General features: G+C 46.5%; 1 long non-coding RNA gene across 2 annotated transcripts in view; it reads right to left on the reverse strand.

Moving 5' to 3' along the window:
- Nucleotides 1–221: 221 nt before the first annotated feature.
- The window catches only part of LOC102437340, a 21,656-nt gene continuing 7,866 nt past the window's right edge, over nucleotides 222–14,011 (reverse strand). For both annotated transcript variants that reach the window (XR_002826261.1, XR_002826262.1), the window contains exons 3-6: nucleotides 10,959–11,092; nucleotides 1,405–1,549; nucleotides 1,165–1,189; nucleotides 222–341 (exon numbers count right to left, since the gene is read on the reverse strand). This is a non-coding gene — a long non-coding RNA (uncharacterized LOC102437340). The remainder of the gene's footprint in view (nucleotides 342–1,164; nucleotides 1,190–1,404; nucleotides 1,550–10,958; nucleotides 11,093–14,011) is intronic.

A 14,011-nucleotide genomic window follows, 5' to 3' on the forward strand; every position in this document is an offset into this window, starting at 1 on the left:
GGGCAACGGGGGGGCCAAGAAGGCAAACAAAAACCGGACCAACAACGCCCCGGCCCCCATGGTTCCCCCGGGCGGGGCCAGGGCGGCCCAACTAAACCGGGTTCCCCCCCCCCCCCCAGGGAGAGCCCCAAACCCGGACCCCCCCCTTCCCAAAGCCCTTTCCCCCTTGTTTGGCAGGAAACTGCGCCCGGAAGAGCCCGCGCCGCCGCCGCCGCTAACACGTCGCACGGAGTCATTCGACGGGCCGCGGCCCCACGTGGGCGGGCAGGCCACCAGCCGGGGTGCGGGCTGCGCTCCGCTCGCTCACGCGCGGCCCCAATCACGCTGAGGACCTAGAATCCCTGGAAGAAGTAAGGGCCGGGCTAACATTTGATCCTACAACCCCTTTAGTTGACAAGTATTTCTCTTGTTCTCATTTAATAGTTGATTTAGGACCCAGATTGAATCCAGGACTATGCAACCTGGAGGTAAGCCCCCACTCCACAGGAGATAGAACGCTGAGGCCTGCAGTGAAGTGGGGTGCGCGACGCCCAATGCATTGGATACATTTCAGTGTCTCCCCATTTCCCCTCTTTCTGTCAAAAGTTTTTTAACTCATGGCTTCAGATATTTTGCACCTCTCCTTATGAACCGGGCTGGGATGTGCGTTTCGGCATCCATAACTTCGCTGTGGACAGCAGCTGGGGCATGACTAGTCTCCCGCCCAGGCTGAAGTTCCAGACCCCAGGGAGTAACTGCTTGGCTGGCTGATGTGCAAGCTAAATGGTAAGGGAAGGTTCCAGTGCAGTGGTTCTCAACCTTCCGAGTGCCGCCACCCTTTAATACAGTTCCTCATGTTGTGGTGACCCCCAACTTCATGGTTACAAATTGAACATAATTAAAGCATAGCGATTCATCACAAAAACAATATGTAATTATATATGTGTTTTCCGATGGTCTTAGGCGACCCCTGTGAAAGGGTCGTTCGACCCCCCAAAGGGGTTGCGACCCACAGGTTGAGAACCGCTGCTCTAGTGTGAGGCCCACAGAGTGCTTTCCTGGAGCACTTTCTCTGTACACTGTAGGCCGCAGGTTCCACCTTTCACCCTAAGGATGGATTCTGATGGGACACTCCAGTGGTGGAATGGGTAAGCAGATAAACACACGTGACAAGGACTCACTGACCTTAAACAGCTCGCTCCCGGACCTCCTAAAGAAAGAGGCAGATAATAAAGATTGTAGAGTGTATTGGTCAGCTATAACTGCCTAACAAATTACCCCAAAACTTCACAGCTTAAAACAGCACACATACATTATCTCACAGATGGTGTGGGTCAGGAACCTGATCAGAGCTTAGCTGGGCCCTCTGCTTCAGGGACTCTCACAAGGGTGCAAGCAAGTTGCCAGCTGGGGCTGAGGTCTCACCTGAATACTCGAATGGGGAAGGGTCTGCTTGCACGCCCCATCAGTGGCTGATGGCCAGACTCAGCTGTCCATAGGCTGCTGGCCACAGGTCCTTACCATGTGGGTTTTTCTGGCATGGCAGCTTGCCGCATCAAAAAAGGCAAATCTATAAGGCAAAAGAGAGTCTGCTAGCAAGAAAGACATTATCTTATGAAACCCAATCACAGACATGACCTCCCAACACCTTTGCTGTAGACAGGGTGTGCCCCCAAAAATGTATACACACTTTAACAGCTGATAGCTCAATTGGTGTTTCTTTCTTTTCAGATTTAATCCATTGGAGTTAATAATTATTCCAAGTGTGTATACATTTTTGGGGACACCCTGTATATTCTCTTGGTTAGAGACAAGTCACAGATCTTGTCCACACTCAAGGGGAGGTATTTCCCAAAGCTGTGAATATCAGGAAGAAGGGATTCTGCCAGCATCTAAGTAGGTGGTGACCACTATAGTTACTACATTTTTTCTTTCATGAAATGAACAATAATCAGGTTATCAGAAGTCATCACCCAGGAAATGCTACCTAAAATGCACATTGCAGCCCTAGCTGGTTTGGCTCAATGGATAGAGCGTCGGCCTGCGGACTGAAGGGTCCCAGGTTCGATTCCAGCCAAGGGCACATGCCTGGGTTGCGGGCTCGATCCCCAGTAGGGGGCATGCAAGAGGCAGCCAACCGCTGATTCTCTCTCATCATTGATGTTTCTCTCTCTCCCTCTCCCTTCCTCTCTAAAATCAATAAAATATATTTAAAAACAAACCAACAAAAACATAAAATAAAATAAGATGCACATTGCTTATGTGAGCATGCGCTGGTGGTGAGAAATTTGGACAAGTCACATGATTCAAGTCTCTTCCAACTCGAAAATACCACTTCCTGGCATGTCAAAAATGTTGCTTTGGTACAGAGCCAGCTTTATCATGTCATCACGATATAATTTACAAAATAAATTCCTAATGAACCATCTCAGACGTCCATGATTTTGCAGCACTGGCCTCTACGGCATAAACCTTGCATCACGGGTTCATGTTTTTGTCCTTCTCAGAGATTCTTATGTGGTAGAGCAAAGAGGTACTGGGTTTGAGAGCCTCTCGGTCAAGATGAGAGAGAGGTTTGACCACTGACTGAGTGGCCTTGGCCAAGGACTTAACCACCAAATTCAAGTTGTGTTTTTTTGATGTCTAAAGTGAGGAGAGTCACACTTAGCTCAGAAAGGTCATTGGAAGCAGCCATAAGAACAGAGAAAATAGGACTTAGTACTCTAACCCTTCTTTTGCCACAATTCAAGGATCAGCATAGATTTGTTTGACTCTGTAACAATGACTTACCACCACGAATACAGAAAGCATAAAGATTGAATATTTTTAGAAAAGTGAAATTTTAGAATCTTTCACCCTAGCCGGTTTGGCTCAGTGGATAGAGCATCAGCCCTCAGACTGAAGGGTTGCGGGTTCGATTCTGATATAGAGCACATACCTCAGTTGCAGGCCTGATCCCCAGCCCTAGTCTGAGCCCATGAAGGAGGCAACCAATTGATGTCTGTCTCTCACATCCGTGTTTCTCTCTGTGTGTCTCTCCCCCTCCCTTCCACTCTCTTTAAAAATCAATGGGAAAATATCCTTGGATGAGTATTTAAAAAAAATAAAAATAGAATCTTTCATTCTTCCTGATTATCCAATCGGCAAATCACAACAAAGGACTTACTTACAAAATGCCCTTAAATTAGAGTTCCTTAGACATTTTGATTCAACCAACATAAACATGACCTTTTTAAACACGGAACAATGATGACAGGCAATGAAAGCCACTCTGGCTGATTTCAGAAAAAGGGAGTTTATTGGAAGCATGTTGGGCTGCTCCTAAAATCAACTGTCAGTTCTAAAAATGTGGCCTGTAGACTCCTGGAGTGCCTGAGCCACTTTCCGGAAGCCTGCTAACTCAAAACTAGTTCCGTAGTAACACTAAGATGTTAGTTGGCATTTTCACTGATTTAACATTTGCACTGATGGTGCAAAATGGTGATAAAACCTGATGGTACCCTAGCATAAATCAAGATAAGCTATACTCATAGCAATTGGATTCTTCACAACCATGCACTAGAGAAAAAAAGCCAGTTTTACTTCAGAATGCCATGGATCTATCCATGAAATTATTTAAATCTTGACCCTTGAGGACAGATCATGTTAATATTTTATGTGATGAGATGGTAAGTATGAATAAATCACTTCTGCCGCACACTGAAGCATGATGATTGTCTCAAGAAAAAGCACATGGGAAAACTGAACTTCCCACGTTTTTCAGGAAAACCGTGTTTAATCTGAAGTTTTTCAACTTCAGACCTGGCCTTTGGCAAGCATTTTCTCAAAAATGAACAAGGTGAGCCTGTCGCTTCAAAGATAACAACTAACAGTATTGTAGCCAATGATAATAATGCAAACCTGCAAGTGAAATTTTGAATTTTTAGACAACTTGCCAATTCAGATGCTTTCTGCCATGAGCTGGACTTCTGCTCATACTTCAAGACTTTTCTGATGAGCTTGGTGGCGATACTAAAAAGTGTAGGATTTGGATAGTGTATGATGGATTTGGAAGAGCTACATAAATCAGCACACCAACATCCCCAAATGGCCATTGCATATACAATGTCACAAAAATCTTGTATGGGTAAAAGATCCATTCAAAATGCAGGAAAAACCAATGGATTTAGATGGAACAGAGTACAAAAGTTCACTGGTATGGTTCCAGATTTCACATTGCAACTAATGTTTAAGAAATGACTACTTTAGCCATAGCTGGTTTGGCTCAGTGGATAGAGCGTCCACCTGCGGACTGAAGGGTCTGAGGTTCAATTCCGGTCAAGGGCATGTACCTTGGTTGCGCGGGCACATCCCCAGTAGGGAGTGTGCAGGAGGCAGCTGCTCGATGTTTCTCTTTCATCGATGTTTCTTGCTCTCTCTCCCTCTCTGTAAAAAATCAGTAAAATATATATTTAAAAAAATGACTACTTTAGCCAAGCCGGTGTGGCTCAGTGGTGGAGGGAGGGAGGGAGAGAGGGAGGGAGGATGAAAGAAGGAAGGAAGGGGGAAGATAAGAGAGTCAGAGAACATGAGTGAGAGGGGAGACTTGAGCATCCTCCGAGGACCACATCCTGCATCTTAGCATCAGCCCCTTCTGAAGGATGCAGCCCCATCCTCAGCTTGCTCCCATCAGCTCTCCTGGGAGCTGACAGAGTACCAGCTGCAGCTCATGTTATTCCCCGCTAGAAATGAGGGTATTATCATATGATATTCATGCCCATTTTTATAAATAATTCATCTTTCTTTGCACAGAAGTGAAATAGCCTGAAGCTAGAACATTTAAAAGGAAGGCTGGTGCTGATTCATAAAATAATAATGTGCCGGATTGCCAGGCAATTTGTGAACGTCCCAGAGCTAAAATACACCAAGTTCTAGGTCTATTTTTAGCCTGGAAAGGGCCTCCTAGTGTTGTTCTCAGTTCACACTTGATAAAGGACCGTGTTATGCTTTCTCTGAAACTGGGCTTTCCCTAATCAGTTACAATTACACAGGGAACTCTACAAGATCGCTTGGCAAATACGCGTATTTACAAAGTCCAAGCCCCCGGTACACAAATGCTTATTTTAACTCTACAAAAATAAATTATAAACAAAAGGATCGTGGAGCCTGATCAGCTGTGGGAAATGGAGCCACATTGTTGACGTTTCTGTGACTCTTCCCCACGCCAGACAGAGAGATTTCTTTGACAGGAGGACAGCAATTTCAGAGCTGCGAGGGCTTAAAAACAATTGTTAAACCATAAGATTTGGGCCTCGGTGTTGTCATGGGTCCCCAGTCCCCCCAAAAACATGTGCTATTTTTTTTTGAAATCTTCATTTCATCACCTGTGATGATGTTTAAGATAGTCTGATTGCTCTTTCAGTTTATCTGCAAAAGGTGCACAGCAAATTCATAATTTTGGTTCCATATAATACAGGGAAACCAACCAGTCTGCTAGGGACTACAGTTCTTCCCAAGACATGGGAAGTTCAGTGCTAAACCAGAAAGTCCCAGGAAAACCAGGACCCATTAGTCATCATACCCATGGGGAGGGACTCTGGGATGGGGCAAGGGCACAAGATAATGACTATACCCTTTCACATACTTGGAATTAAAAAAATATTTTGTTATTAATTTTTGAGAGAGAGAGGAAGGGAGAGGGAGAGAGAGATGGAAACATCAATGAGAACCATTGATCAGCTGCCCCCTGCACGCCCCCTACTGGGAATCAAGCTTGCAGCTTGGGCATGTACCCTGCCTGGCAATCAAACCCGGGACCTCTTGGTTCATGGGTCAACGCTCGACCACTGAGCCACACCAGCCGGGCTTCATTTGGAATACTGAGCCATGTGAGTTTATTACCTTTTCGAAAAATTAGGTTAAAAATGTTCTGCCAATATGAGATGGGAAAACTATTTACATTAGTGGATCTGTAAGAATGGCAAACAATAGTTCATTCGACCTGAGCAAAAATAACATTACATCTTTTTATTGATTTCAGAAAGGAAGGGAGAGGGAGATAGAGATAGAAATATCAATGATGAGAGAGAATCATTGATTGGCTGCCTCCTACACACCCCCCTACTGGGGATCCAGCCCGCAACCCAAGCATGTGCCCTTGACTGGAATCGAACCCGGGATCCTCCAGTCCACAGGCCGACGCTCTATCCACTGAGCCAAACCAGCTAGGGCAACATCATTACCTTTAAGTGCTGCTTTGTTTATTACTTCATTCATTTCTGAAATATATCCTCCAAAGGACTTGACAATTAATCACCAAAAAAACTAAAAATTTTGCCCTAACCGGTTTGGCTCAGTGGATACAGCATCAGCCTGCGGACTCAAGGGTCCCAGGTTCGATTCCGGTCAAGGGCATGTACCTTGATTGCAGGCACATCCCCAGTAGGGTGTGTGCAGGAGGCAGCTGATCGATGATACTCTCTCATTGGTGTTTCTAACTCTCTATCCCTCTCCCTTCCTCTCTGTAAAAAAATCAATAAAATATATCTTAAAAAAATAAAAATCATCATTCTCCCCTTTAAAAAATAAATAAAATAAATAAAAATTTTGCCAAGTTCTTTAACACTCATTCTCCCAACACCGGAAGGTAACTGGGGCTCAGATTTTTGTTCCAGATCAACAATTAGGAAAAAAGAGGCCCCGTGAGGTTATCTGACTTGTCCAGGGTTGGACGTGAGTGTGTGATGGCCTTCTCTCCCCGGGGCAGGCCTCTCCTTTGCTGGCCTACTTCACATCTGGTTAGCATTGTCCAACCATGGAAACAGCGGGCTGTTGCCAAAGAGAAATATTTCTATCAAAGTTTCTCAAGTGTCCCCTAGGAGAGCCCGCCAACAACGAGGGATGACATAATAGTGGCTGATGGATCCCTCCCAGCCAATCACACTGCAGCGAAGGGTGCCACCCACAGAGCACGTATTATGGGCTTTTAATAGGACACAAAGTCCTCAAGTGCATCATGGGAAGAGGGCCCCAACCTCTGAGTGAAGGGTGGCCCATCTGCTGAGCTCCTTTTTGTCTAATACACATCAAAGTCACGTTCATTCTTTTTCTTCTCAAAATGAAGATTTTGAGAGGCAAAGACCAGCTGGGCAGAACTAAAGGGCGTACAGACTTCTTTCTCTGGCAAGGCTGAGGGGCGGATGGGGGCAGCTCACCCTCCCACGGTGTCTGTAAACTGAAGAGCCACTGTGAGGCCGACCCAGCCTGCCCAATGAGAACACACCAGCTGCCGTCCTGAGTGTTTCCATCGGGGCCTGCGTTCCCAGAGGAGCCACCCCACGTCCAGAGGCACCCCCTCCATGCCTGTTCCGCTGCGATTCCCACAGTGGGTGTCACCAGCCTCTCAGAGAAGGCCTGCGTTAGGTTTTGCATTTGCCCAAATTCCTGTGCGAATTCCCAGGCAGAGCTTTTTGTCTTTTTAAAAAATATATTTTTTTATTGATTTCAGAGAGGAAGGGAGAGGGAGAGAGAGATAGAAACATCCATGATGAGAGGGAATAATCGATTGGCTGCCTCCCATATGCCCCCCGTCAGGGATCGAGCCTACAACCGGTGACCTCTTGGTTCCTGGGTTGACACTCAAGTGCTGAGCCACACGTGGCTGGGCCCAGGCACAGGATGAGACACAGGAAGACGTTTTGGGATGGCTCCAGGTGGCACCTTCTCTCCTGCCCCCAGTGTGAGTTCCAAACCTTCCCGCCTCTGTGGCTGCCTCCTAGCCCCACTCCAGACCCTTCCATCTCCACCCCCTTCCCTAGTCCTCTTCCTCTTTCCTTGCTCCGCTTCCGTCTCAGGGAAGTTCCTCCCGTTCAAGACCATCCCCTGCACTGTACTCTGGATCGACTCCTCTGTCTCCTCTAAGGCTTTGTCCCATCAATCGCCTCCACTTTCCCCTGAACCTTCAATCCTCTACTGGATACTTCCCATTCTGGTCTCTCATCACTTAACAAAATCCCCTCAACTTTGGATGTCGCCTAGAACTGAAAGCTGCCCAGAATGAGGATGACTTGGACTGCTAAAACCAGAGTCCCGGGCACCAGGGGCGTGTGGTCACATAATGGCATGCTCACATTGTTCTGGAAGTAACTGTCTTTCTGACCAGACTGGAGAGGAGAAATTTTGCCTTGCCCATGTTCACATTCCCAACATCTAACCGAATGTCAGGGACATATATGGTCCATTGTCAAAAACATTTGCTAAATGTGTTCACTGAGAGAGCAATTAATTGGGGCAGCGAAAGAGCTAAAGGCCACGGTTCAAATCCTGTTCCCCTTCCCGCATGACCTTGGCAACTTATTACTTTCATTTACATATTTATTTGTTTGTCCCTGAATGATTTCAGGCAAATGTCTTGGCCTCGCAGAGCCTCTACTCACTCATTTGTAAAATGGAGATAATAATATCCACTTCATAGAGAAAATTAAATGTGAAAATTAAATGAGGGTAAAGTAGTTAACATAACACCCGGCATATAATAAGCTTTCAATAAATGTTAGATGCTAATGCTATTTGTTATTATTAAAGAGTTAGCACAGTGCATTCAGTAAGGATTGGTTCCCTTCCCCCATGAAATAAATGAATACAGGTGGCCTTACACCACAGCGAAAGCTTCCCTAAAACAGTGGCTACACATTAGAATTCCTAAGGGAACTTTTAGGAAGACTGATACCCAATCCCCGACCCATTAATTCAAACCCCCAGGGATGGGTCCTGCATCAGCTCCTTAAAGGGCTCCCCTGATGATTCTAATAGGCAACTGGGGGTGAGAACCTCTGCCTCAGGGCACTGGGCTACCTGCTCTTCAGCTCTTAATTGCTGCACCAGGTCTTTCCAAACACCCCTAACTTAGCTATTGTCAACATCAATTCCCTTTGTCCCCCTCCCTCCCTCCCCCTCCCTCCCTCGTCTTCAGAGAAACAACTGGAGAACTCCAACAATTCCAGGTTGGTACCATCCTTCCTAAAGCCCTTCCACAGGCCCCTGCTGCTCCCTTCCCTTCAGAACCTTCATAGCCGGATATTCTCTCAGGGATCTAAAGAAATGAAAAAGAGGCCGCTTCAGCTGTGTCTTCCCTAAAGGGACAGATGGTTTTCTTTTCCAGCCAGTGTTTCTCAAACTGGGCTCCACAGAGATCTCCCTGGAGATCCAGGAGTTCTGCAGAATGATTTTGTTTATGTTTGCTGGTCATCTACAATATGACTAGGGTACATTATCTGGTCACACCTTTATAAGAGACCCGCTGCAAGATGTGAATGCCCAGGTTTGTGTTTCATGACATAAAGGCAGTGCACATATACAGATTTTTGAAGTAGTCCAAATAGAGGGACCACAGCGGGAAATGGAGTCCTCCCAGGGCACAAGGCATTAGAAGCAAAACACTCCAAGTGACCAGCAAATAGCCACTCGAGTTCAATTCACGACAGAAATAGATGCAGTTTGTGGGTCCTGCACAGTGGGCAACAGTTTTTTAGCCGTAAATTGTAAGAGGAATGACATGAAGATACAAATTATTTTCAACTACAAACAACACATAAGGTTTCATTTTTCTCTTGTCAAGAAGTATCCGGAGGTGGGTGATAGCTGAATAGCTGGCACAGGTTCAGCAGCTCAGAGTGTTAGGGACTGAGGAGTCTGGGCATGTGGCTCAGTGGCTGAGCATCAACCTATGAACCAGGCGGCCATGGTTCAACTCCTATTCAGGGCACATGCCCGGGTTGTGGGCTCCATGCCCAGTAGGTGTTGTATAGGAGGCAGCCAATCAATGATTCTCTCTCATTGATGTTTCTATCTCTCTCTCCCTCTCCCTTCCTCTCTGAAATCAATAAAGACAATTTTTATTTTAAAAAAAGAAATAAAAGTGATCTGATAAGTTAATTCACTTCAAGATCCTAAGAATTGATCACTTTAGCCTCCTGTCTCCTCAGCAGAGACTATCCAGAGAGGACAATTCTTAAGAAATGAATCTCTACTGAGTGAAATTTCTGAATTCTGGGAGAACTTTTTTTTAATATATTTTATTGATTTTTTACAGAGAGGAAGGGAGAGGGATAGAGAGTTAGAAACATCGATGAGAGAGAAACATCGATCAGCTGCCTCCTGCATACCCCCCACTGGGGATGTGCCCGCAACCAAGGTACATGCCCTTGACCGGAATCGAACCCGGGACCCTTGAGTCCACAGGCCGACGCTCTATCCACTGAGCCAAACCAGTTCTGGCATCTGGGAGAACTTTTTACTACCTTAGCACAGAGCCCTAAAGCAACAGGGCCAACAGAGTACATTGCAAGGCTGATTTCTGGAGGGCTCGGATCTGCCGCCAGCCCACACTCTTCAAGGTGGCATTATGAGTTTGTTCCACCCCTTCATCTACATTGAACATATCGCCCTGGCTGGTTTGACTCAGTGGATAGAGCGTCGGCCTGTGGATTGAAAGGTCCCGGGTTCGATTCTGATCAAGAGCACACGCCCGGGTTGCTGGCTCAAGCCCCAGTAGGGGGCATGAAAGAGGCAACCAATCAATGATTCTCTCTCATCATTTATGTTTCTATCTCTCTCTCCCTCTATCTTCCTCTCTGAAATCAATAAAAATGTATTTTAAAAAATAATAATAAAAATAAATTGAACATATCAACATTAAAAAGCATACCACCTGCTAGCTCACCCCCACAATTAAGAGAGCTTCCTGCGGCTTGACCTTAGATGAGCATCAAAGTGAAATATTTATGTTCTGAGCTTTGCTCTCCTACCCAGCTGGAAAGAGTTCCATTTCATGCCCCACCACTACCGCCCCGGGCAGAGGCCAACCTCTACCACTGCCCCCTCTCTGCCTCTATAGCCACAACTGCCATGATTTTTCCAAGCAATACATGAACTTTTCATTCAAAATCCCGTTCTGGGTGACTGGCTCACTGGGAAACATTCAGAGGTTGCCAATGACTCACCCAATAAATTTGAGGCCCAGCAATTGACTTGAAGTCAGTGGCGCCTGACAGCTGCTCGGTGGCTGGAGGTGAAAAGAAGCCAAATTCCACGCTGGTTTATAACAGCTAAGTGCTCTTGGTCCATCTCATATGAGCTGTTGGAGTGAAAAGCAGTCAATTAGCAGTATTCCTGGCTGCAGCCTGGCTCCAACAGGTCGAAGTGAAGGTCAACTGTGAGCAGAGGGAAGGCCATTTCATCATCTGAATATAAAAGAGCCCAGCCGGCCCTGGCCAGTTTAGCCCAGTGGATAGAGCGTCAGCCTGTGGACTGAAGGGTCCGGCTTCCATTCTGGTCAATGGCATGCACCTCAGTTACAGGAGTGGGGCGTGTGTGGGAGGCAACCAATTGATGTGTCTCTCTCACCTCGATGTTTCTCTCTCTGTCTCCCCCCTCCCTTCCTCTCTCTCTAAAAAAAAAAAGCCCAGCTGATCATGTACACATCTCTATCTAGCATATTCTAACATGCTGGAAGATATTAAGAGTCACTACAAGACTTCTGTCTTAAAGAAAAGAAAAAAGAAAGAAAAAAAGACTTCTGCCTTCAAAATTTTAATAATCTTGTAATATAGAAAATTACACAGAACAACGGGAGACAGTACAACTGAGTAGCCATGTTCCTAGCTGGCATTCATCTGTCTGGAATAACTTTTCACACCATTTTTTATTAAATATATTTTTTAATTGATTTTTTACAGAGAGGAAGGGAGAGAGATAGTTAGAAACATCGATGAGAGAGAAACATCGATTTGCTGCCTCCTGCACATCTCCCACTGGGGATGGGCCCACAACCCAGGTACATGCCCTTGACTGGAATCGAACCTGGGACCTTTCAGTCCGCAGGCCGACGCTCTATCCACTGAGCCAAACCGGTTTCAGCTCCCACCATTTTTGATAGGCCTAAATCCTCCATGTGCTCAAACGCCGACACCCACAAAGAATCCTTCTCTGGCGACTTATCTTGGTGCTCACTTTTCCGCCTGACCCTTCCGAGGACTGACAGGGGCCTCCTGCCCTCTTGCTCTGGGACAGGAGTCAGCCCTACCCTCAGCTGATCCCTCCTGTATGAGATGAAGATGAGACGAGTCAAGGCCCCCTCTGTGGGTGTCTCAATGGGGGGGGGGGGGGCTGAGTAAAGTCCTCTCCCCAGCTCCTTGCTTCTTGAATCCAGTGTTATTTTGAGCAGATGCCCTGTGTGCATCACCAGGAGCAAGGACCTAACAAAATCATCCAGGATCAAAGGCAAGAAGCTTTGCCTGGTGCCGCCAGACTACATGCCAAGCCATTAATCCCCACTCCAGAAGGTCAGGATCAAACTGCTCCGTCTGGACCGCTCAGCCTCGTTTCTATTACTGGGAATAATGTCCAAATCTTGCAGCTCAGAGGTCTAGTAACTGCCACAGACCGGTCCTGGGCTCATTCTTCTCTCCCCTGGTTCCCAGCCTTCTGAGCAAGCAAACGAGGGCTTCCAGCCATACGTGACTGAGTTACCTAGCCAAGCCGACCAGAAAAGGGTGGGAGCAAACAAAATCAAAGCTAAAATGTGAATTTAGCTAAAGGAATTGTACATCAGGGAAGGCACAATTTTTTCCGCCTAAGAAAGCCGAAGGTCGATGTTAAGAAAATTAACTTAGGCATTTTTCATGCATCATGGGCTCCGTGTTAGCTAAAACAGGGGTGGCATTGCCCAGCCGGTGTGGCTCAGTGGTCGAGAATCTCTCTCCCTCGCCCTTCCTCTCTGAAATCTATAAAAATATATTTTTTTAAAAGGAGGGTGGCATTGTCTTTAGAGACAGTAAATGCTGAGAGAAGTCAGAACAGCCTGGCATGGATGGATGAATGACAAAGACCATGAATCTGGCTGCCTCCATGTTCAGCCACCTTGCCTTTGAACACCATGCTGAAACGCAACCCAAAGATAACCATTTCATGTAAAAAAAAAAACAAAAAAAAAAAAAAACGATTACTAAGCATAACCACTGTACCAGTTAAGACCCTTGGTGCAAGCAACCAAAACTACCTCCCTTAAGCAAAATGGGAATCTGTTGGAAGGATACAGGATGACTTGCAGGATGGAATGTAGAATTGAACCACTGCTCCTAGGGAGGGAAAACCAGACGGGCTCTAGGATCTGGGAAGCTGGGCTGATGAACAAGTCCATCAGGGCCCCACTGCTGAGATGAATATAGCACCAAGATTTCCCCACACAGATCACTCCTACTCGGGATTAAGGAGAGCAAATCCCCTGAGAGGCAAACACCAGCTGTCAACCAAAGGGCCTCCCAGAGGCCCTGCCCTTCAGGGCCCATCCACGGTACCTCTAAGAACTAAGGAAGAGTGAGAGGATGTGGTTGGGGCCTGCTAGTGCCCAGTGCACCTGGGAACCAGTGTAGCACGTGGGCTGGTGTTCCTGCTCCTCTCGGGAGCTTCCCAGCACAAAGCAGCTATCACAGTTGTTGTCTGTCGCGGCTTTCGATTCAACACTCCCATCCCCACTACCCCCCAACCCCACGGTCCTCAGTCCAACCATGACCATGGCCTTCTCCCGGTCAGCTCCACCATTATCACCTTGAGGGCTCAGTGTAGCCACAGGAAGGGAAGTCAGCCATAGGGTCAACAGGGGAGGAAAATACAGTAACAGCAGAAGAGGCTGTCATGGACACCTGTGCACGCAGGACCAGGAACACCATCACTGTCCTTTCTGTTAAGAGTCCTGTATATGCACATACGTATGGTTTATATAATTACTTACATACATACTTACGTATATTCATATATGTTATCTGTATAGAAATATTTAGTGCTGCCCCCTTCCTCCCCTCCTCTTTCTTCTCCTCCTCCCCCACTTCCTCTTCCTCCTCCTCCTCCTTCTTCTTCTCTCTCTCTATCTCTATCTCTATCTTTCAATCTCACTAGCTTGCCTCTGCCTCTATTTCTTTATAGACCCCAAGTCATTTTATGACTTTTCCTCTACAGTTATATACACAAGCCTTTATATACACAAGCAATCTATCAC

Source organism: Myotis lucifugus, unplaced genomic scaffold (assembly GCF_000147115.1).
Source record: "Myotis lucifugus unplaced genomic scaffold, Myoluc2.0 scaffold_431, whole genome shotgun sequence".
Taxonomy (NCBI): domain Eukaryota; kingdom Metazoa; phylum Chordata; class Mammalia; order Chiroptera; family Vespertilionidae; genus Myotis; species Myotis lucifugus.